Genomic DNA, 24,996 nt, shown 5'->3' on the forward strand with positions numbered 1-24,996 from the left:
ACATATAAAAAAAAGCATATTATGTATGTTGACCATGAGTGTTGAACTAAGAGCAAAAAGGAGTTATTTATTGAAACAATATGACAAGATATGAAGAACAGACAACAAGGACCAAAGGGAGCAGGAATCAACATAGTTTCAGGTAGGAATTGTACTCTCAAAGTTAGCTAATGAACAGCACTGGAATGGTGGCACTGTTCTATTCTTTGACATGAGCAAGTGATGTCAATACAGTGTACAAAGACAGACATCAAACTTAATGACCACATTTAAACTATATAAACTTACATTGAAACTTCAAAGACCTCTCAAAAATAATTGTATACTCCTTCCTTGTACTACCAAGAACAAGAAAGTTTTATGACAAAGACATACACAAAGAGAAAAAACAAGGGGTTGAGAAAGAATTAGTTTCCTTGGTTCTCAGGCAGATCAGGGCTCCTTAACTATTAGTCACACACATCACATTGTATGTATGTGGAAGGAGGAATGTCCAAAGCCTTAAGGAAAACTGGAAGCTATATTTTTGAAGAAGAGGAAATGAAGCCATAAGGGATAAATCATAAATAAAAGTAAATTAAAAACCATTCACATAAAATTACAGGTGATAAGTCCTCTCTCTACATGAGTAAAAAATATATCATTGACCATGAACTTATTCCACAAAGTCATCCTTTCTAAACCCCTAATTCTTTTTTTCAAAATATTTTTATCATTTGGAAATTTCATATCATGTACCCCATTCACACTTCCCAGTGACCACCCTTGTGACCACCCCACAAAAAAAATGAAGAAGAAGAGGGTGAGGAAGAAGTCTAGTTTGTTTTGCCCATACATTTACTACAGCCTGGTCAAACTCCCAGTAGCCAGTCCCTTAAACAAAACTGAGTCCTTCTCTACCTGCACCCCCTGCCAGAAGCCATCAGTTGTGGATAGCTACACTTCAGTATGCTTTTAACAATTTTTAAGAGTTCTCTTCAATGGTTTTTCTCTCTAGGCTATTACTTGTGTGTGTGTGTGTGTGTGTAGTAGAGTTGGGGTAGGCATTGTCAAAAAAGCCATCAACTTCCATCTTTCTCTACTGAGTCTGTAGACATCTATACCACTGCAAAAGTAACTTCATTGTCCTTTATAATCAGCAGGAACATGGATGTGGATTTCAATATGGTTTCTGGTGACAAGATGGACCACAGAAATCCACATACAAAACTATTGTATTGGAGATAGCCCAACCCACAGACAGCAACATGGCCCAGGTGGCAGCACAGACCACAGGCATCCATTTGGTCCTTGGTGGTAACATAAGCCGTGGACATCAACATGACTCTTAACTGCAGCATGACCATGGACACCAACATGGCCCTCTGCAATAAGCCCCTAATTCTTATAAAGTCTTCTTTAGCTCATACTGAGGCATGTCCTTATAAAATTTTCCCTTTGCTCCTACATATTTGTGTTCTTTCTTGTGTGAGGTTGTTGTTACTGAAATGCAGTACTTGAAAAAAATCATTTAAGGGAAGGAAGATGTATTTACCTTAGTTTCATCGATTTCAGTTCATGTTCACTTGGTTCCATAGTTTCTGGACCCATATACAGGGAGGCAGAAAATTACTGTGGCTTGAATGTGAAGTGTCCAACACAGATTGCTCCCCAGCTGCTGGTACTGTTTGGGAATTTGTAAAACCTTTTAAGAAACAGAGCCTTAAATGGATGGAACTAGAAAAATGTCATCCTGAGTGAGGTAACCCAGACTCAGAAAGACAAGCATGGTATGTACTCACTTGAAAATGGAAACTAGCTATAAAACAAAGGATAACCAGACTCCAGAGAAGCTAGGTAACAAGGAGGACCTTAAGAGGGATACATGGATCACTCTGGGAAGGGGAAAGAGATGAGATCTTCTGGGTAAACTGGGAGTTGAAGTAGGCAATAAAGGGGAGGTCATGGGGGATGAGAACACAGGGGAATGGGATGGTCCTGTTGGGGGAAGAATGGAGTGGGAAAGCAATAAAAGAGGTATCTCCATAGAGGTAGCCATTATGGGGCTAGTGAGAAATCTGATGCTATAGAAATTCCCAGGAATTCATAAGGATTACCCAAACTAAGACCCCTAGTAATAGTGGAGAGGTTGCCTGAACTGGCCTTCCCTTGTAATCAGATAGGTGAATACCCTGTCATCATGAAACTTCATCCAGTAGCTGATGGAAGCAGATGAAGAGACCCACATCCAAGCACCATGCCAAGCTATGGGTGTCCAGTCTAAGAGAGAGAAGAGGGATTATAGGAGTAAGGCAGTCAAGATCATAATGGAGAAACCCACAGAGATAGATGACCCAAACTTGTGGGAGCTCACAGACTCTAGAACTACAGCTGAGGAGTCTACATGGGACTCAACTAGGACCTCTGCATGTGGGTGACAGTTTTGTAGCCTGATATGTTTGTAGGACCCTTGGCAGTGGAACCAAGATCTATCCCTGGTGCATGAGCTGGCTTTTTGAAGCCCATTGCATATGGTGGAATGTCTTATTCAGCCTTGAAGTGAGGAGAGGGAGGGGCTTCACCCTTCCTCAAGGCTTTGTTGACTTCCCATGGGAGGCCTTACCCTCTCTGAAGAGTGGATGGGGATGGGCTGGGGGATGTGGGGGGATGAGCAGGAAAATGAGAGAAGAGGCAACTGTGATTGGTATGTAAAATGAATAAATAATTAATTAAAATAAGAAAAGCTCATTAAAAAAGAAATAGAGTCTTGATGGAAAAAGTTGATCACTGGGAAGGCACTGAGGATTGTTATCTTAACCCCCACATCATGTGCTCTCCCTACTTTGAGCCAGCTTCTGGCTCTTACTGCCATGTTTCCCCTACCATGGTGGAATGTATTTTCTTGATTTCTAAGTGAAAAGAAACCCTTCTTTCCTAACTTTCTTTTGTCATATGTTTTTGTTATAACAAGGAAGCAAGTAATGAAGGAATCCAATAGTGTGGAACAAACCTGTAGACTTTCTGGTGGACTGGCAGTGCTGGGGAGAAGATACGTTCTGTAAAGCTATACCCTTGGGTAAGCCACTTTTGTCAGTTAGACCCCACCTTCCAGTTTTTTACCATCTGTCCACAGTCCATTTGATAAAAGATTAACCCATTGATTTGGTAAGAAGTCAATCACTTCCCCAAATCCCGACCTCTAAATAATGCATGAGAGACCAACACTTCAACATATCAGCTTTAGGGATATGTTATTGCATAAATTCACCATGTGTTATTTACTGTTCTCCTGTGAATAAATGTTTATGTTGCTTCCAGATGTTTGTAATTAAAAATGACACTGTTGGAAGAAGGAATGATGAATAGGCAGAGCACAGGACAGTAAGGCAATGAAACTAATCCATATAATATTATAGTCATGGATACATGTCATTGTATATTTGTCAAAAACCATAGTATGTATCACAACAAAAGTTAATCCTATTGTAAACTGTGGACTTTGATAAATAATAAGGCTTTAATGCAAATGGTAAGGCATGTACCAGTATCATATGGTTGTTAATTGCTGAGAAGGTTTTGCAGATACATAAGTATCCATTTCATACAAACTCTTTAGATTTGGTTGCACCTTTCTTTGAACTTAAAAATGTTCTCTAGAATATTTTATTTATAAAGTAATGTTGATATGAACATCCATGCATTCTCTTAACACTCATTGAATCCAGGAACTAATTTAGGTTAGTCTAAGTGGTCCTATAGCAAAACCAGAGAAAAGTACAGCTGTACAGGTCACATGACTTAAATTTCTTCCACCAGGAATTAGCTTTTGGATATTCCATTAGCCATCAATTGCTCTGCTAGTTGGTGACCAAACCTGGAGCAATGAAACTCTGAGGTACTCTTCAGATCCAAAATACAATAACAGGGTGTATGTAATTTTAAAACTGAAGTGTCAAGATAGTTTGCTTAGGTAACAGATGAGTAAAAAGACCCAAAAAGATACGGGTGTGTAGCATGAATCTTAAAAGGTCTTATTAATAAAAGCAAACACGGAGCCAGGTATTATGGTGAATGCTGAAAGATCAGAGAAACAGAACAAGGCACAGTTAACCTCACCTCTCCACTTCCTCAGCTGATCTTGTTTCCTCAAACTGGAAGCCTCCGTGTCCTCATTCAAATCGATCTCAGCTGAACTGCTGCTAAAAGCTAAAAGGTTAAAAAGGGCTCTAGTTCCTGGTCCTCATGCCTTATATACCTTTCTGTTTCCTGCCATCACTTCCTGGGATTATAGGCGTGTGTCACCATGCCTGGCTGTTTCCAGTGGTTTTGAACTCACAGAGATCCAGACAGATAATGCTAGGATTAAAGGTGTGTGCTACCATTGCCTAAATCTATGTTTCATATAGTGGCTATTCTGTTCTCTGACCCCTAAATAAGTTTATTAGGGTGCACAATATATCAACCACATTTCCCCGTTTTTTGTTTAAAATAAAAAATGTTATAACAAATATAAGAAAAAGCATATACAGCAAGTATATACATTATATACAGTCAAGAATTACATTATCAATGTCAGGCCCAATAACATTTGGCAAATTCAGACAAAAATTTCATTTCTTATCCTATTTAAAACAAGTAGTTCCTTTTTAAAAGTAGATTCAACAGTCTACCTTTTTATCTTATCATATCCATATTCTCTCTTTTTCTTTTCTGAGTAGATTAAAAAAATCTACCCTTTATCATTTCTATATCTTCCCTTTTTCTTTTCAGAGTAGATTCAATAATCTACCCTTTATTCTATTATTTCTGTCTTTTATTTCAGAGTAGATTCAATAATCTACCTCTTATCTATATCCTCTTTTTGCTTTTTCTTTTTCTTAAAACAAGAAACCTGAATCTAATCTTCCTTGTTTAGCTTTTTTTTTTACCATTAACAATTAATAATTTGGAACCAACCATCATAAACAATGACAATATCCATAACTCATTAAACAACCAAAAAACACCCAGCTCACCTCTTGGGAATGTGGGCATTGTGTTCTTAAATTTACTCCCTGCTTTCTGGGGGTGAAGACATCTTTAGGGGATTCCTAAAAAAAAAATTGGGGGTTAATTGTCAAGTCCTGGGAGAGGTAGCTGTATTATTTGTTGTCCAGTTTCTGCATAATGTCTCAAGTCCTTGCTCAAGTAGTCTGTGAACCTGTATCATCTTAACATCCATCTCAAGATTTCCTGAGTTAGTTGTAGTCCAAGTCCAAAGCAGATCTTTCAGTGGTGTTAATCAGCTTAATGACTTTATAATAGTTCATGTGGAATCATCGTTGTGGGATCCTGTCACACGTTTGAAGATTTCAAAGTAGTTGTTAGTTAGGTGTGGTCACAAATGTTCTTTCCTAGAAGAGAATATCTTCACAGCAACTTCTTCTCCCCACCATTTGCTTCGCCAAACTTCTCCAAACTGACCTTTGCTGAGGCTTTATTTTATTTTATTTATATTTATTTTATTGTAACATGTCCCGTCAATTGTTCTCTGAACAAGCAGCGGAAAAACCTTCATCCCAGGTAGCAGCATCACCACAGTTACCAACACAATGAGAAACAGCCGGCAATGCAGAGCTGCAACCATTTGTGGCCCAGCCAGGCCTTGGCTGCAGCTTTTCCTCAGCAAGCCTCTCAGGCTGGCCTCAAACTTGGAGCCTCCTGCCTCTGCCTCCTTCAGCAATTCCCACCAGCATGCATCACTACAGCTTGCTGAGGATAGCTCAGGTCAGAGCTGGGGCCCATAAAGCCACAGGCAAGTAGCTTTTCCTCAAATTTGTACATGACAAGTGGGGCACCAGATGTATCACAAATCTTAAAAGGTCTTATTAATAAAAACAAACCCAAGGTATTGGGGTGAACACCGAAAGATCAGAGAAACAGAACAAGCCACAGACAGATCTCTGCCTCCTGAATGTCAGGATTAATGGTGTGTACTACTACTGCCTAAACCTATGTTTAATATAGTGACTGTTTTATTCTATGACCCCCAGATAAGGTTATTGGGGTGCACAATATATCAACTACACTGGTGAAGGTCATTCTCATCCATATGAAGAGGGTTTCAGAGACAATAATCTCGTAAGTCCCAGGAAAAGTGCATGCCTGAAATATTAAGTAAACATCAAGGAAGATTTTGACTTTCTTCCATTCTGTGGGCTGTTCACTCTACTTATAATTTACTATGTTATACAGAATCTTTTTAATTTTATGTAATCCCATTTAGCAATTTGGGGTGATATTTCCTGACCTATCAGAATCCTATTCAGAAAGTTCCTGGCTATGCTTTAATCCTAAGATATCTTCTCTATGTTTTCCTCTAGAAATTTCAGCACTTTCTTTTTTAAGGTCTTTGATTGATCTTGAATTATGTTCAGGGTGATAGCTATAGACCTAATTTCATATTTCTGTAAGTGAATAACCAATTTTGCCAAGACCACTTGTGGAGTAGGCTGTCTTTTGCAACGTGTGGCTTGCTTTATCTATCTATCTATCTATCTATCTATCTATCTATCTATCTATCTATCTATCTATTTATTTTTATGATGTTTGAAAATGTTATGTGGCCATAGCAGTCTATGAGAAGGTAGAGAGACTATTGTAGAAATGTAGAATATATATTTTACCATTACAGAAAAGTAAGAGAGTGATCACATCTTTAAAATGGGATAGCAGTTACAACACAAAATTTTAACAATAAAATTACATAAAGTGTAAATAGTAATAAAATTAAAAAAAAAACTGAAAGTTTTTTTTTAATGAATGACAAAACACAGATGATAGTATCATATTCTAACCCACAGTTTTTCCTCAGTATGATGCAATGGTTTCTTTTTCCACTTAGGTTTCTGTTTCTATCAGTCTGTACACATGCAAAGGGAGCTGCTAGCCTCAGTAGTTAGGACCAATTAAGACAGTGTGCCTGTCCAGACAATAAGGATTTCTGTGAGCACAGACTACTTATGCCAGAATTTTCTGGCCAAAGAACTTTCTGCTCTCCTTCCATCTAATAAAGCAGGTAACAAAGTAACAAACAACTTTGCACAAGCATGACTTTCTATGAATCAGTCTTAGCAGATGTGGAATGCCTCAGACCTGAGAATATCCATGCATTGGCAAAGCCCACGATTCTATAGAACACTTCTAATGATCCTGTATGCATCAGCCTGCTGGCAGTAGATGAGGGTTAGAGTCCTTTTCTCTGTCTGTGTCTATGTTCAACTCCCCTGGCCAACTTAATGTACTCACACTCTGACACTGGCCCTGTCTGTTCTACCAGCCATGTCCCTTTCTCTTTGAAATTTTAGTGGCACTAATACATGCGGTACATGATTAGACACAGTTAATACTGATCAGCAGGGTAGCTGAGGTGGCTGTGGGCACAGTAAAGGTCCACCAATACACGCAGTGATGGTGATCCCTGGATTCTATCTGTGGGAGAAGTTCAATGGTGAACCCACTCTTGCAGGTAGCTGACAGGCAGATATATTTAAAACTGAGCAGCATGGCTGCAGCAGCACCAGTTTCATAGATTTATTTGTGGGAGAAGTTCACTGCTATATACAGAATGTGCTGGTCTGAAAGTCCAATTATTGGTAGAAGTGGTTGGGCCCAATGGTTCATCATTCCCAGTCTTTTCCCTTTCCTTAACAATATTCATCCATTTGATGACATACTGTGGCTTAAGTTGCTTTTCCATTGTTGTGATAAACTCCATGACTAAAAGCAAACTGGAGAGTAAAAGATTTATTTCATCTTACAACTCTCAGGTCATAGTTCGTTGATGAGGGTGGTCAGGGCAGGAACTCAAGCAGTAATGTGGAGACAAGAACTGAAGCACAGGCCATAGAAGGACACTGTTTGCTCAGCCTTCTTTCATATACAAACCTAGACCACCTACTCAGGAGAGGCACCACACACAATGGACTGATCCCTTCTGCATCAATCATTAATAAATAAAATGCAATCACAAGGAGTTTGATACAGGCACTTTCTCAGTTGAAGTTTCCTCTTCCCAGATGACTCTGGCCTGTGTCAAGTTGACCAACTAGCTAGCACATACATCTTGCAATGTGCTGTCTTACTCAGCCATTCTACATGCCAGCTTCTTATCCAATGCCTAGTTTATAGATATTTTCTGTCATTAAATAGTTTGTCTCACCACAGGGAATATGTTCCAAAAAGCCAGCTCATGCACCAGGGACAGATCCTGCTTGGGGCCCAACAAACAGACTATGCTACACAACATTGATATGTAAAATAAATTAAAAAATTAAAAATTCTTTGTCTTTTCACTCTGTTCAACTGCTCTCCAGAGCTTTTAATTCTGATGTGACTCCATATGTCAAGTTCTGTGGTTATATTTGTAACCTAAGAAATAAAACTTACCTGAAGATCAGAGGACAGAGCCAGCAACAGAGTTAAACATAGAGGTCAGGCAGTGGTGGCACATACCTTTAAAACTAACACTGGGGAGGCAGAGATCCACGTGGATCTCTGTGAGTTCGAGGCCACACTGGGCTACATGAGATTGATTCAGTCTAGGAAACAAACAGAGCCAGGCAGTGGTGGCACACAGCTTAAACGCCAGTATTTGGGAAGCACACATGCCATTAATCCCAGCACTAGGAAGGTTGAAATAGGAAGTGAAATGGCTGGGTAGAGAAAGGCATATAGGGCATGAGGAGACAGGCACTAGAGAGACACTTTCCGCTGAGGACTCAGAGGCATTCAGTCTGAGGATTTGTGGTGTCAGCAAGGTGAGAAGTGGCTGTGGCTTGTTCCTTTGTCTCTCTGATCTTTCAGCATTTACCCCATATCTGGCTCCGGAATTTATAATATTATAAAACCATTTAGGATTCATACAACAAAGTTCTGCTTTTATTTCCTATGCTGCTGGGGTAGTAGAGATAGATGATTACTCAGACTGAAGTTAAGGTACATTCCCTATATGGAGCTTTTCAGGTTTGGGTCTTATGTAAAAGTCTTTAGCAATTATTGCTTAATTTTTGTAAATCATTTTAAATATTGATTGCTGAATAATTCTGCACACCCAGTGGATATCCAGTCTTACCAGTAGCACCTACTATAGAAATTATCCTTTTTCCATTGTGTGCACTCTTAATAATTTTGTTGAAGCTCTTCTGTGGTAAGTGGGTATATTTTCCAACTCCATTCTGTTCATCTATTTGTTTTGAGGCCAATCTGTCTTATGTCGGTTTTAACCCAAATGTTATACAATTTGGATTGCTATTGCTTTGTAGTATTTTTTCTTCTTTGCTGATATTTTCTTTTTTTATTTATTCTTCTCATATATTACATGCTGACAATAGTTTCTCCTCCCTCCTCTTCTTCTAGTCCCTCCCCAACACTTCTCCTCTCCCCCAAATTCACTTCTTCTCCATTTCCCTCCATAAAAGGGAGGGCCTTCTAAGAATATCAATCAAATATGGCATGGCATAAATATTTCAGTAAGACTAGGCCCTCCCCTCATATTAAAGCTGGATGAGGCACCCAGTAGGAGGAAAAGGGTCCCAAAAGCAGGCAAAAGAGTAAGGACAGTCATTTGTTGTGGGATATTCAATCACACTGTGAACCCAATGCTTGTCTGTGCATTAAATAAATAAAATCAACCTTGGGTCAGGGGGCAGAGCCAACAACGAGTTGACAGAAATTTATCACTAGAGAGTCAGAGGGAGTCTGCAAAATGGATAGATAGATGTACAGAAAGTAATAGGGAGGGACTTTGAGTGTGACAGTCCTTTTTTGTTTGGTGGAGCAGAAGGATGCTCTCTTTCTGAGACACCAGTGAGGAGGGAAGATCAGCTAGTTATTCCTCAACCTCTCTGAGCTAGCAGGTTTTCACCCCAACCTCTGACTCTGAGTATTATTGATAAATAGAACGATAGATATTTAGTTAAAAGCTACATTTGGAGGCAACGGAAGGAGGTGGATCTGTCAGGACATTTAAAGTCCTGCCAGGCTGCTGACTGGGAAGTGGGCCAGTAACTGTGGAGCCACAATTGCTGGCTGAAACAGCAGTAGATACAGGTGCAGCCACTGTGCTGACAGAAAAAAAAAACATTTTGGGAGCTGGCAGTCTAAAAAATCTGCTGTAGCCACTTCCTAACATTCCCACTGTTAGGAAGTCCACAAGAAGACCAAGCTACACAACTGTAGTGTATATGCAGAGGGCCTAGGTCAGACCCATGCAGTTTCTCTGTCAGTTCAGTGTCTGAGCCCTTATGAACACAGGTTAGTTTGATCCTGTAGGTTTTCTTGTGTTTTCTATGGCCCCTCTGGCTCTTACAATCCTTCCTACCTCTCTTCTTCAGGATTCCCCAAGCTGTGCCTAATGTTTGGCTGTGAGTCTCTGCATCTGCTCCCATCAGTTGCTGGATGAAGCCTCTCTGATGATGATTATGCTATGCTGGATTCCTGTCTATAAGTATAGCAGAGTATCATTAGGAATCATTTCATTGCATTTCATTTTTTTATTTTGTTATTGTTGTTTTTGCATGTAGTGTTTGTTTCTTTCCTAGGTCTTTTGGTTATCTAGCCTCTGGTTCCTGGCCCTTTAGGCAATATCAGGGGTGGGCTCTCTCTCATAGCATGGGTCTCAAGTTTGACCAGTCATTGGTTGGCCACTCCCCTAACTTTTTCATCACCTTTACCCCAGCACATATTGAAAGCAGGACAAATTGTAGGTTGAAGGTTTTGTATCTGGGTTAGGGTCACAATCCCTACACTGGAAGCTTTGCTTGGTTATAGAAGATGGCCAGTTCAGGTTCTGTATGCCCCCATTCTAAGAGTCTTAGCTAGGGTCACCCTCATAAATTTCTGGGAGTTTCCATGGCACTATTTTAAATTTGGGTGATGTGATGCCTATAGGGCTGTTCTTTTTTGTTTGTTTGTTTTTGTTTTTGTTCTTGTTGTTTATGTTTTTTCGAGACAGAGTTTCTCTGTGTAGCTTTGTGCCTTTCCTGGAACTCACTCTGTAGACCAGGCTGGCCTTGAACTCACCAAGATCCGCCTGCCTCTGCCTCCTGAGTGCTGGGATTACAGGCGTGCGCCATCACCGCCTGGCTATAGGTCTGTTCTTACTCAACAGCAAAGCAGCTATTTTAGAGCTTTTGTAATTCCATAGAGTGTTAGGATACTTTTTCTATTTCAGTAAAGACCATCTTTGGAATTTTAATAGCGTTTACATAGACTATAGATTATTCAGGATAGCATCCTTATGAATATCAAATAGTTTTCCATTTATTTGTTATCTTTAACTCTTTTCAAACTATTATAGCTTCTAGTGTTCAGCTCTTTCACTGACTTGGTTAAATTAATTCCTAAGTATTTTTGATGTTACTAATTTTTCTTATTTTATAATTATCTTTTGAGGGCCATTTGCTGTCTCAATTACATAAATATAACTAATTCTGTAGATTGCCCTGCACCTTACTGATCACTTGTAGTCAGGGTTTTCCACAAGTCTATGTTCTGTGCCACAAGATATTATCATGCTTTTCCAATTTCCTCATTTTTTTTTATCATGCATCCTGTCTAAAGACTTTACTGATGGCCATGCCTTCTAGTACCTTATTGAATACTTATGACGACAGTAGGTATCTTTATATTCCTATTATTAGAAAGAAAGTCTTTATGTTTAAAGCATTGAATGTGATAATAACTGTGGAACAGTCATCTGTGGCATTTATTACACATCTCTCTACATGTTTTTGTCAAAAAGTTTTATCATGAAAGAGTATTGAATTTTCCCAAAGTTCTTTTTCTATATTTCTTGAGATGATCATCTGATTTCATTCCTCATCCTGACAGTTTGTTAAATCACATTTAACGAAAAATTATCACAGTTGATCATGTTACATATTTTTCTGTATGTTGTTGAACTTGTTTTGCTAGTGTTTTATTGAGCATTTTTTAACCAATGCCCATCAGAGATCTTGAATAGTAATTTTCTTTGATTTTGGTGTCCCTATATGACTTTGGTAACAAGATAGTGCCAGCTTAGTAAAACAAACTTGAAAGTATTTCTCTTCAGTTCTTTGCATGAGCTTGAAAATGATCACCATTAAATCTTTAAATATTTTGTAGAACTCTTCTGAAAAGCTATAGGTCCTAGGCTTTTCTATATTGGTAGATTTTAATTATTGATTCTATCTCCTCACTCATCATTCATCTATTAAGACGTTTTGTTTCTTCATGATTTACTATCAATAAGTTATGTTTCTGATAAAATAACAGCTTTCTTTTGTGGAATCTGAATTTTTGTGTAAGGGTACAGAGAAATATTTCATGATCCTATTTTGCTTATCATTGACATTTTTGATGTTGAACATTTTTGCCTCACATTATATAATTCTCCTTTCAAATTTTTATTTGATCCATTGGCTTTTCAAAAATGTGGTTTGCTTTCCACAAATTTCTGAATTATTCAATTGTATTTCTGTTATTAACTATAGTTTTACATCATTTTGCTCTGAAATGGATACTTTGTATGATTATAATTTTATCAAAATATTAACACTTATTTTGTGATCACATACCATTTATCATATACAATATTCTCTTTCTGATTGAATAGTACATTCTGCTGGTATTGCATGTAATATTCCTATACATACACATTATGTCATTACTTAAACCTGATAACTCCTGTTATGAAAATTTCATCAAGTTTTAAAATTTTTACTGGCTATAAAATTGTACATATTTATGGAGAGCCACAAAGTATTTCCATATAATCATATACTTTAATGTACATACATCAGGGTAAACTGCTAATATAATCAATTATTTATCATTTACTTACAATATAAATACTCAAAACTGTAGCTCTTATTCATTATAGTAATATACAGTATATTAATTTTTATCAAGAGTCACCAAACTAGGCAATAAAATACCAAAACTGTTTTTCTAATTATAGCTTAGAGCCCACTAATGAACTTTTCCTCCTCCATTTTCACTAGCCTCTTCACTACCCTTCTATTGTATGCCTCTATATTGTCAACGTCCATAGATTTCAAACAAGCATACAATCATGTAGCATCTGTATTTCTGTGACTTTCACTTGACATGACTTCCAGATATATCCATATTGTCACAAATTATAGGATTTCATCTTTTATTGCTAATGGTTTTCAACATTGTATATTGAACCATTTTTTTAAAAAAACAAGCTGGTTCATCCATTCATGGTTTCACTTTATGAAACTGTTCAGATAATTTACTCAATTTTGAATGTAGGGTGTTGAAACCTAGGTACTATTATATTGTTAGTTTCCCTCTTCATTATGTTATATGTTCATTCTAAGTGAATATATATTTACAATTTATTATTTTCTGAACTTGATTCTTTTTAATTATAAAATGACTTTCTGTTTCCTTTCAGACTTCTTCGCTTAAAATCTAATATATGTGACATATGCATAGCCAAGATTATTTGCTCTATGGTGGGACACCTCACACAGAGGGGAGGGGCTTAGACCTGCCTCTACTGAATGAATCAGGCTCAGCTGCCTCCCCATGGGAGGCCTTTCCTTCTTGTAAGAGTGGATGGGAGGTGGGTTGGGGGAGAGGATGAAGGGGCTGGAGGAGGGAAGAGGGGGATCTATGATTGGTATGTAAAATGAATAAAAAATTTTTCTTAAAAAATAAAAAATAAGAAAAGATTGTTTATTCTTGGATACCATAGAATACTTTTTAGTTCCTTCAGTCAATGCAGTTTTAAAGCTAAAATTAGTTTATTTTTAGGCAACATATAGTGGCATATTATTGATTCATCTTTTAAACAGTGGTATTTTATTTGGTAAATGATCCACTTATACTATTTATCAATAAGGAGACTTATTGTCTTTTTATTTGTCTTTACTGTTTTATTATTATTATTCCTTTCTTCTCTTGGGTCAATGATGTTCAAACTTAGTGGAGAGATAGCCCCAAATCTGGATATTGATGAGTTAGGTTGATATCAAGGATCATTGTCATTGGACTGGTGCTAGAGTCCTTGGAAAAGTATGATACACATTGCCCTTTTCTTTGATTACAAGAAAACTCCTCCTTCATATGATCAAGCTTATGAAACAGGCTGATGCAGATAATACAGAGCTATCTTCCTACACTATTCAGTGTATTTTCCGCTTATCTCTGTATTCTACCTATGTGTTCTTCTTTCGTGGATTCCTTAGTGCTCATGATGGTATTTTTATAATAATATAAATCATTTTATATTAAGATTTTATATTACAGAAAGATGTTAAGCTTAATTTCTTTATATATATATGTATATAAATATAAAGTCACTCTAGCATTATTAAGTGAATACTATTTCCATTTCTCATACTACTATATTTTGAAACTCTGTTTTACAAAATGTCTGTTTGTACATGTTTTGTTACTTGGTTTATGTGATTATATACCAGTGTACACACACTTGTAATTACCACAGGTTTTATAACATTAATTCAGCTGCTTCCCTAATTGTTATCATGTTCTGGTCTTTCTTTGAGACTATATTAAATATTCCTGACACTGTTCAACATCACTTCTCATACATAGCAATCTATATAAATTTACATTTTTCAGGTTCTATGGAAATCTTTTGTGGACTTTCACTGGGATTGTTTAATTTAGTAAAAAGTTAGCTATCTACAAAACTAGGTTTTCTTGTCCTTAAAAAAGGTAAATCTGCAAATTTAATGGACTTTGCAAGTTAAAAATTGAATTCATTAATATAAATTTTTATTTAAATCAATCTAACTTTTTGTTTTTGGTTTTTGTTTTTTGTTTTTTGTTTTTTGTTTGTTTTTTGGTTTTTCAAGACAGGGTTTCTCTGTGTAGCTTTGTGCCTTTCCTGGAACTCACTCTGTAGACCAGGCTGGCCTTGAACTCACAAAGATCCGCCTGCCTCTGCCTCCTGAGTGCTAGGATTAAAGGCATGCGCCACCACCACCCAGCTTCAATCTAACATTTTAAATGGTGTATTATATTATATAATAGACATTTTAATTGTTGTGTGCATGTACAAATGCAGGTGTCTAGATTTTGTAATATAAATGTTGTCCCTACATCCTTGGCTAATATCTCCTTAACACTAACAAATAAATTGGATTTTAAATGATTAAGTATATAACCATTTACCTGTCAACAATAAGCATGTTTATTTGTTTAATGTGTGTGTGTGTGTGTGTGTGTGTGTGTGTGTGTGTGTATGTGTGTACCTGTTCATGAGTATGGGGTTACACATGGGTATGCATACATGAGAAGGTCACAAGACAACCTGAGATATCATTCTCTAGGTTTCATCTATCTTATTATTTGAAATAGGTTATCTCACTGGTTTGGAACTCACCAAGTAGTCAAGGCTGTCTAGCACATTTAAACCTCAGTGATCCTTCTGTCTCTCTCTCTCCAGACATGCTATTACAAACATTTCTGGGGGGTCACCACAACATAAGAAACTATATTAAAGAGTCACATCATTGAAAAGTTGAGAACCACTGGTTTAGAGAATCAAACTCATGTCCTCTTGCTCATAAGTCAACCTCATCACTACCTGAAGTATCTCTCCATCCCCAGAAATTTTATATTTTGTCATTCCATTTCATTTAACTTTAATTTTGTGTCTTAACTTTTATTTTGACACAAAATGGTCATCACAAACATCATTCATTGTGTTCCCAATGATAAAATGTTTTTAATGATTTGTGATTAATTACAAGATTTGTTAAAATGTTCTGAATATTTTCACTGTCTGATAGAGTAAATATTCTTTTGATTCATGTTTCCTAAGTTTTTATATTAAGATTTTATATTACAGAAAGATGTTAAGCTTAATTTCTTTTGGCATACATTTAAATGATCAATTGTGTGGTATTTTAAAATCATTTAAATATTATGTATTATTTATTTTTATTAAATATTTATTAAAATACTTGTGGGTATTTTGTCTGCATGTAAGTCTGTGTACCAAGTGCATCCTGGTACCTATGGAAGCCAAAGAGCATGTGAGATCGCCTGGAACTGCAGTTATAAATAAATTTTTGAGCTGCCGTATGTGTGCTGGGAATTGAACCAGAGTTCTCTGAAGAAGAGCCATTTCATTTTGCTTAACTGCTGAGCCATCTCTCTAGGCCCCCAAGCAAGGGGTTTTATTCCATCAACTGACAGTGGTAAATTACATTAAAAGAATAAAGATTTAATTCCTAGAAAATTGATATATTATCCAGTGCTTAATTCAGCTTTGTTTTTAGGGTTTTTTATTTTATTTAATTTTCTATTCATTTTACATACCAACCACAGATTCCCCTCTCCTCCCTCCTCCCACCTCCCAGCCTTCTCCCCCAACCCACCTCTAATTCCAACCTCATCTAAGGCAATGTCTCCCATGGGGAGTCAGCAGATCCTGGTACATTCAGGTGAGGCAGGTCTAAGCCTCTCCTCCCTGCACAAAGGCTGCAGAAGGTATCCCACCATAGGCACTGGGCTCCAAAAAGCCCATTAATACACCAGGGAAGGATCTCAATTACACTGCCTGGGAGTCCCCTTAAACAATTCAAGCTAAACAAATCCAGAGGACCTAGTTCAGTACCATGGGGGCACCACAGCTATTGGTCCACAGTTAATGCATTTCCACTAGTTTGACAGGCAGTCTCTGTACATTTTCTCATCATGATATTCATGTCCCTTGCTCATAGAATCCCTCCTCTCTCTTGTTGATTGGACTCCTGGAGCTCGGTCTGGCACCAGGCCGTGGATCTTTGCATCTGCTTCCATCAGTCACTGGATGAAGAGTCTATGATGACAGTTAGTGTATTGACCCATTTGATCACCAGAGTAGGCCAGTTCAGGCACCCTCTCAACTACTGCCAGTAGTCCAAGGAGGGGGCCATCCTTGTGGATTTCTGGGAACGTCCCTAGAACCCTGTCTCTTCCTATTCCCATGATGTCTTCATTTGTCATGGTATCTGTTTCCTTACCCTCCCATTCTGTCTCTGTTCCAGCTTGAAACTTCCATTCCACTATGTTCTCATGCCCCATTTCTTGCTCTCCATTACCCTCCCCCCCCCTCAGTTTACTCATGTCAATGATCTCATCTATTTCTCCTTCACTGGGCAATCTATGCATCACTCCTAGGGTCCTCCTTGCTAGCTAGCTTCCCTAGATCTGTAGTTTCAGTCTTGTTATCCTTTGCTTTACATCTAGTATCTACTTATGAGTAAATACATACCATGTTGTCCTGTGTCTGGGTTACCTCACTCAGGATGATTTTTTTCTAGATCCATCCATTTGCCTGCAAATTTCATGACATCACCTTTTACAATAGCCACAAATAATATAAAATATCTTGGGGTAACTCTAACTAAACAAGTGAAGGGCCTGTATGATAAGAACTTTAAATCTCTGAAGAAATAAATTGCTTTTCTGTCTCCCTTCAAAAAAGTGCAGGCCTTTTTTGAACCTAACATGCCATAACAAGCTATAATAAGACTAGGCACAGATGCATATCAAGGCTGGACAAGGCAATTCAGTAGGAGGAAAAGTGTTCCAAGAGCAGGCAAAAGAGTCAGAGATAGCCTCACTCTCACTGTGTAGTCATGATTTGAAATCATATACATATTGGTGGTTTTAGGGGGAAAGAAGTTAAAATAATAATTCATACTTTCCAGTTTTTTCCTAAGGATGTTTTGGTTAAGTTTTATAGTCACAGAAAATTTTTCTTTCATCTGCATTTCAAATTTATTTTCGTAAGTTCATCTATAATGTTATTTAATTTCATTTCAGTGCTTGTTAAATTTGTATTGTGGTCTAAGAATATTTCTTGCCATATGTCTTTGTTCTTAATATCTGTACTTGAAATATTTTCATAATATATTTATTCCTCTTAATATTGCTTTGGAACTGCAGAGATGGCTCAGTGGTCAAAAACACTTGCAGAGGACCAAAGGTTGGTTTGTAGCACTCATACAATGGCTCACAATCCTCTATAACTCCAGTTCCAAGGGACCTAAGCATCTTCTGATTCCTAAGCATTCCATTAGGTATGCATATAGGACATATAAAACACTCTTGCAAAAACACTTATACACATAAAATAAAATAAACAAATCTAAAAAAAATACCACTTTGCTTGCCTTGTTTATTCCATGGTCCTTAATACTTCCTATGTCCAGAATTCATCTAGGAAACTTTTAAAAAGTGAGGCCTGAGGATATGCTCCCAATAATTTGTAACCTAAAAGGACTAGGATAAGAAGTTTTTGAAACTCTAAAAGTAACATGAAATTCAACAAGTGGTGAGAATTATGGGTTGACACAGCACGTGATAATATTTGTTTTTGTACACTGGTTTACTAAAAATATGACTGGCCAGTAGCCAGGCAGGAAGTATAGGCAGGATAAGCAGACAAGGAGAATTCTGGGAAGAGGAAGGCTGAGTCAGGAGATGCCAGCCTGCTGTCCAGGAGCATGTAATGGCACACAGGGAAAGCCACAGAGCATGTGGCAATACGTAGATTAATAGATATGGGCTAATTTAAGATATAGAGCTTGCTAGCAAAAGCTTGAGCCATGGCCATGCAGTTATAATTACTATAAGCCTCAGTGTGTTTACTTGGGACTGGTAGGTAAGAGAGATTTGTCCTGACTGCAGGCCAGGCAGGACACAGGAAGACTTCAGCTACAGTCTTTTTTTTTTTTTTTTTTTTTTTTTTTTGTGTGTGTGTGTGTGTGTGTGTGTGTATTGTTTCTCTACATAAGCCAATTATTGTGATATATTATTGCTCTTAATTAGCAATAACTCACTATTTTTCAGACTTTTTCATGATTTCTAATAGAAGTTTTGCACCTACATAATTCACTTTACCTATCATTTTATCCAGTGTCCCAGAATTCATCTATATAAGGTAGTTTTTTCTTCTTTCTTCCTCCCTTTCTTCTTTCCCTTTTTCTTTCTTTCTTTCTTTCCTTCCTTCCTTCTCTCCCTCCCTCCCTCTCTCCCTCCTTTCTTTCTTTCTTTTTTTCCCTTCCTTCCTTCCTTCCTTCCTTCCTTCCTTCCTTCCTTCCTTCTTTCCTTCCTTCCTTCCTTCCTTCCTTCCTTCCTTCCTTCCCTTTTCTCTTTATATGACAGGGTCTCATTTTGTAGCTCTATCTGGCCTGGCCACTTTGTAGACTAGGCTGACCTAGAATTTGCAGAGATCCACCTACCTCTGCCTCCTGAGTGCTGAAATTGAAGTTGTAGTTTCTATAATTATTTTCTATAATCTGAGGCATATAAATAGAAATACGCTTTTAAATTTCAAAATATATGACATCTGTTCATATTATGTTATTTTTTACTTAAACTCATTTTTAATAGAAAACATAATCATTATGATACAAGTTAATAGGTATTTAGTACAGTTTGTTTTATGTGATAGGGTATGTTGCATTGGTTATACAATTGAACAGAATATTCTCTAATAGTTGGAAGTACTTACTCTAATTGCATATGCCCCAAGATTAAGCTTATAACTTTTGTTGTATTACATGCTTTATCTACCAACTTCCTGAAGAGATATATAAAAAAATTGTACTGCTTATGATGGTACATAGGGAAATTTATATTGGTATATCTGTAAGACTTCCTCTTACCCAATCATTTTCCTTTTGTGTTTCCTATACAAAGTTTGGATAGGAACCTCTAAAACATATGGGATCATTCTTTGTATAGAAATAATATATTTTAAATTTATTTATACCAAAGAATTATGAAAGTCCACACTGAGCATATATTGAAAGTGGGCAATCAAGACACTGTAGCAGATTCATATAAGTTATAGAAAGAATTACTAGCCATCTGTATCCCTAGATATGAAAATCTATGACCTAGGCCCAAATTAAACCCCAGAGTATTTAGTCATGACTATTTAAAATAAGGAAAATAAGGAATGTACCCCCTTTTGGATTACACAAACAACAAATGAAATAAAAATAGAGCAAGATGAAACCAGAGAAACCAAGGTGACACCAATGTAGAAACCTAAAAATATATCAAGACCAAAATAGCCAGGGTGATTGGTGATTTCCATAAAGCAAAGATAGAAATTCTCCTGCACGTGTGTGTCAACACATCAGCTCAAACATCAGGCACCCCAGTTCTGATGATACATTTAGCTACTGGCAGTCTCAAGTTAATTACAAGCTGCTCATCCCAAAGTAAGGCTTTCAAATTTAAAAGACAAGTTCCAAAATTCATAGACAACCTTAGAAGATGGAGTTTGAACTCTGTCTCATGTTGGTGCTGGTGTGTGTGTGTGTGTGTGTGTGTGTGTGTGTGTGTGTGTGTGTGCAAATGAACACACACACAATTTAATTTACCCTTCTTTCCCTCTTTCCCTCTATCTATCTCTTGGTCTCAATATGTGCTCATTATACCTGGTGCAAAGGCATGTATATTGTGGTTTCAACAGTAGGCATAGAAAACTGTATTTCTGTATTTTAGCTTTCATCTTCCCTATTACTAAATCTAAAGTCAAGATGATTATCATTAACTATTTTCCCTGGAGGAAAATCACTTTCACTCAGCAACATTCCCCCAATAGTTCGGCCACTGCTATTAGAAATAATAAAAGGAATGCACTTATGGACCATTTAGCACCTCAAAAAAAAACCCACATAGTGTGTCAGAAAGTGTCCCTTTATCTTTCCAGAAAAAAATAAATTATTGACAAATAAATGTGAAGAAGCTAGAGGCTGGATTGTTCAATACTCAAAAGACTTGATTTCATCTCCCTTTGGGGTAAAGAAAAAAAGCACAAAATGAAATATCTAAGGAATAAATGGTGTGGCAGCAGAAAAGGAATAGTCTATAAGCTTGTGAGTCTCACTAATAGAGCTCTTAAGCTAGTATGTGTCATCCTTCTGCTGGAAGTATAATCAATGGGGATCAGTTCCTCCTAATATCCCAGTTACACAAATTGCCAAATGCCCTAATTAGAATCAACCCTCACTAAACTCATTGTAGATCACTCAGAGTCTAAAATACAGATGAGAATCTGAAAATAGCAAAACAGTGAGGGTTCAAGTCATCACTGTCTCTCATTTACATAGATCTTGTTTTTCACTCAATGGAAGTAACTGTTATATGCAGAAACTGTGTGAAGTTATCAGACAACAAATCAGACATGAATTCTGCTCTCAGTTTAATATGGCACACATAAATAAAAATTATGAAAATGCAGAAGACAAAGAGATAAAAGGAACTATGTTTAAATGAAGAAGAAGAAAACTATGAACATTATCTACTAATGACTTTCTTTCTGGGGTTATTAGGGGAAAACAGAGTACCTAGCCAAATGTAAAGTTCATATGAGCATTTTCACATACATATATCATAAGACTTATTTAGAATAATTTATTCTGTCTTCCTTGACTTTCACAGTCTACTCTCTACCAACTGTGTAATACTTACTGAAAACACTTCAATGCTAAGGTGTATAACAAATGGAAATGACATTAAATGAATCCCTAATGACTTATTGTTATACCCATGGATTAGTGCATTGCTCAACACTCATCAAAGAAGCTTCTTGTTGGAGTAGATGGAGATTAACACAGAGCCCCACTACTGGTCAATGTACAGAGAATGAGAGACTGTGGACTGCTCAATCCCAAATAGGACATCCATACAATCCACCCACCACACAAGGTTCAGGATTGGCAGATAGGAAGAATGTAAGAGGCAGAGGTAGTGAATGACTACAAAGTGGTGTTTTGTAAATCCAACAGAGAAATTGCACATATGAACTCACAGAAGCTGTGACTTAATGCATGAGATCTGTGCAAACTTAGGCCACATATAATGTGTGGAAAGGGGGTGTGAGCAGGAAGTCCAGCATCTAGTTGGAGAGCTTTTAGACTTTTGAGGATTCTCTGCATTGATTTTCATAGTGGCTGCAGCAGCTTGCAATCTCACCAACAGTAAATAAGATTTCCCTTTTCCCCACAGCCCATCCAACATTTGTTGTTAGTTATTTTGTTGACTTGCCACCCTGACTTGGGTAAGATGAAATCTCAAAATCAGTTTGATACACATTTCCTTAACTACTAGGGACAATGAACAAGTGTTTAGTTCCCAGTTCCCAGCTCACAATTGCCTGTAACTCCAGCTCCTGGGGCTCTGAGATCCTCTTCTGTTCTCAGAGACATCTGCACACACATGTGAACATACACATAAAATTTTAAAAGTCTTATTTTTAGAAAGACAACTTCTGACCATGTGTTCATAATCTATGTATTACCCTAGGTACATGAACATGTGTATACTCATATGTAGGCAAATATCTGAAACAAAAATCAGCAAAGATGCAAATTGTCCTTTTATCAGGATTTTTTCCTCTAAGGTAGAGAAAGAATAGAAATAAGAATGCAGGTTCAACAGGGTCTTTCCTATTTTTACTCTGTACTTTATCAAAGATTTTTACAGCTAAAATAGATTTGTGGTTTTTTTGTATGATTTAAATGATTATTTGAAATAAAAACATGCATGCTTACATATGCCAGAATTCTTCAGTGAAAAGTATAAATGCCTTTTATTTCATTTTCTTCTTAAAAGGAGTATCTTATCTTGAGAGAAAATATTCCTCTAAGAGTTTTAGAAATCTTGACAGACACATGAGGGAAAATCTGTCATGTAAACACTGCAAGGCATTTTCTTCCTCTCACGTAATAAGAACTCAAATCACCCTTGGGGTAGTCTGTTCTTTTATCTTGGGGAAGGTGACCCTAATAGTCTTTATTGCACAAATAAAAGATGTCTCTTTTACTTGGAGAAAACTATAACATAATCTGAATGTAGATACTTGGACTCAGAAAAAACTGTTCTCTTTGGGGTAATGCAAATTATTTGATATGACTGAGTTAGGGCTGCATTCACAAGGTTTTATGCTTAGGGTACCAAGGGGTAGCTTCCTATGAACTGAGACAGCACTGTGAGAATTAGTTCTTACTCACTTGAAATTTGCAAAGCATTTTTCAATTTTTCACTGAATAGTTTTAGTTGAGACCTAAGGAACTTTATAATACAGGCATGATATTTCCTTGCTACAGAACTCTGGGTCTTAAAAATGTTTTCAAAGAGAGAGGGAAAGACATTGTGGATATGCTTAAGTTAGGTTGCATTGGTAATACTTTGAAACCAAATGACAGAAACCATAGGAAATACATTGATGCTGCATAAATCAGCTTCTCATGTGATTATCATTAGTGCAAAAGCATAAGGCTTCAAGCTGACAAGGCTATAAAATCCAGGGGACTTGACAATTGTCACCTCAGAGGAATTGACATTCTTATTAGCAGTTGTCCTTAAGTGTGATGGGACTTCAGTAAGGAATTAAAAATGTGAGATCTGGTACTCATTTAAGTATAAGGGGACAGTTTTTCTGCTCTCTTAGAAGTATCTGAACATTGATCTGGAACTCAGTGAACAGATGTGTTCACACTGTTTGCTGGTTGTGGCAGACACTGGCAGTAACCTAGCTTTTGGGTGCACAGAATTGAGCCAAGAGCTAACATAAGACCTAGACATGCATTTTATAAAAAGTCCTAGTGATGGATTTGGTCCCACAGGTTATGTAAACAGCCTCATATAATACTGATGGCAGTCATAAACAACATGATATGTTGTCTTTCCTTACTATGGTCCCCAAAATTTGAGTAAAGCATTCTAGAAAGAAGGATTGGCACAGGGCCCCACACTTGGATTTTGCGACGGTTTTAATATCCTGTGTTCAGAATCTTGTAATTCTTATTGCTTTGAAAAGTTTGCTTATTCCTTTTCTATTGATCCCTACAAATAATATACTCAAAAGTTTGAGGCATTTGTCATCTATGAAGCACAGCATCAACTCTCAGGGTCTTTACTCCATAGTAGAAATAATGGTAGCTATGATGGATGTGATCTGGAAAACAGAACAGGGGTAAGTTTGGATTATCTGTGAATTTTCTCATGAAGTAGGAATACTTTTGAGAAGACCTAGGAAGGCTGATATCTCAGAATATTAATAATTTAATTCAAAATCATTCAAAAAAGTAAATGTGACTTCACTGAAAGTGCATTGTTTGGAACAACTGGTTGTGCCCCAGACAGTCATATAAAAAGTTATAAATGCAAAACCATCCATTGTAAAACTAAAGAGGAATGACAGTAGTTTGTTTCCTATGTGTTGTAACTTCCTAAGGCAGGGTATTGTTACCAGAATCAATATACAAAATGATATTTTATAATGAGGACAATTAATATAGTTTGCTATCCCTTTAATTTGAAATTCATCTTCCCTTTTCTTTGCCATTTTATATCTTTTTAATGCTTGGCCCTTAGTTAAGACACAACCTTCAACAGAAAGCCCCCTCTGATGACATCAGACTCTGTTAGGTATGGTTCCTCTTAACTACCAGAGTACCTTTACTCCCCGTGACTCCCACCCCACCCCCTACAACCATCGGTTAAGCACATGAATGGGACAAGCTGATGAGCGAGTAAGTTGAATCTATGTTTGTAAACACAAGTCTGAAGCAGAGCAAACTGTCTTTTGTCTAACACAGGGCCTGGCCACACCAGATGCTGTGCTAAGTGGTGAAAGTGCCTGGAAAAGAGATGCTCCTTAATAAATCCTTACTTCTAGAATTGTCAACCAAAAAAGGAGAGTTGTGGTTCTCTAGATGTAGAAGAAACTGATCCAAAGGCTACTCAATCACCAAGCCATAGAGACACACCCTCATGGTTCTAATTTGGTACTCTATGTTCTCTAACTGTACTTCTTCATCGTATTATAAGTTCAGGGCACTCCAGACAAAGAAGGGATGGTCAGGTGTCTATAAGACTTATTCTCAAACTTCAAAAAAGATGATGGATTCTACTTTGATGCTCAAATAAAGTAAACCAAATTAGAAGCTCATAGGCATAATGGATATATGGGTCATCATC

Source organism: Onychomys torridus, chromosome X (genome assembly GCF_903995425.1).
Source record: "Onychomys torridus chromosome X, mOncTor1.1, whole genome shotgun sequence".
NCBI lineage: Eukaryota > Metazoa > Chordata > Mammalia > Rodentia > Cricetidae > Onychomys > Onychomys torridus.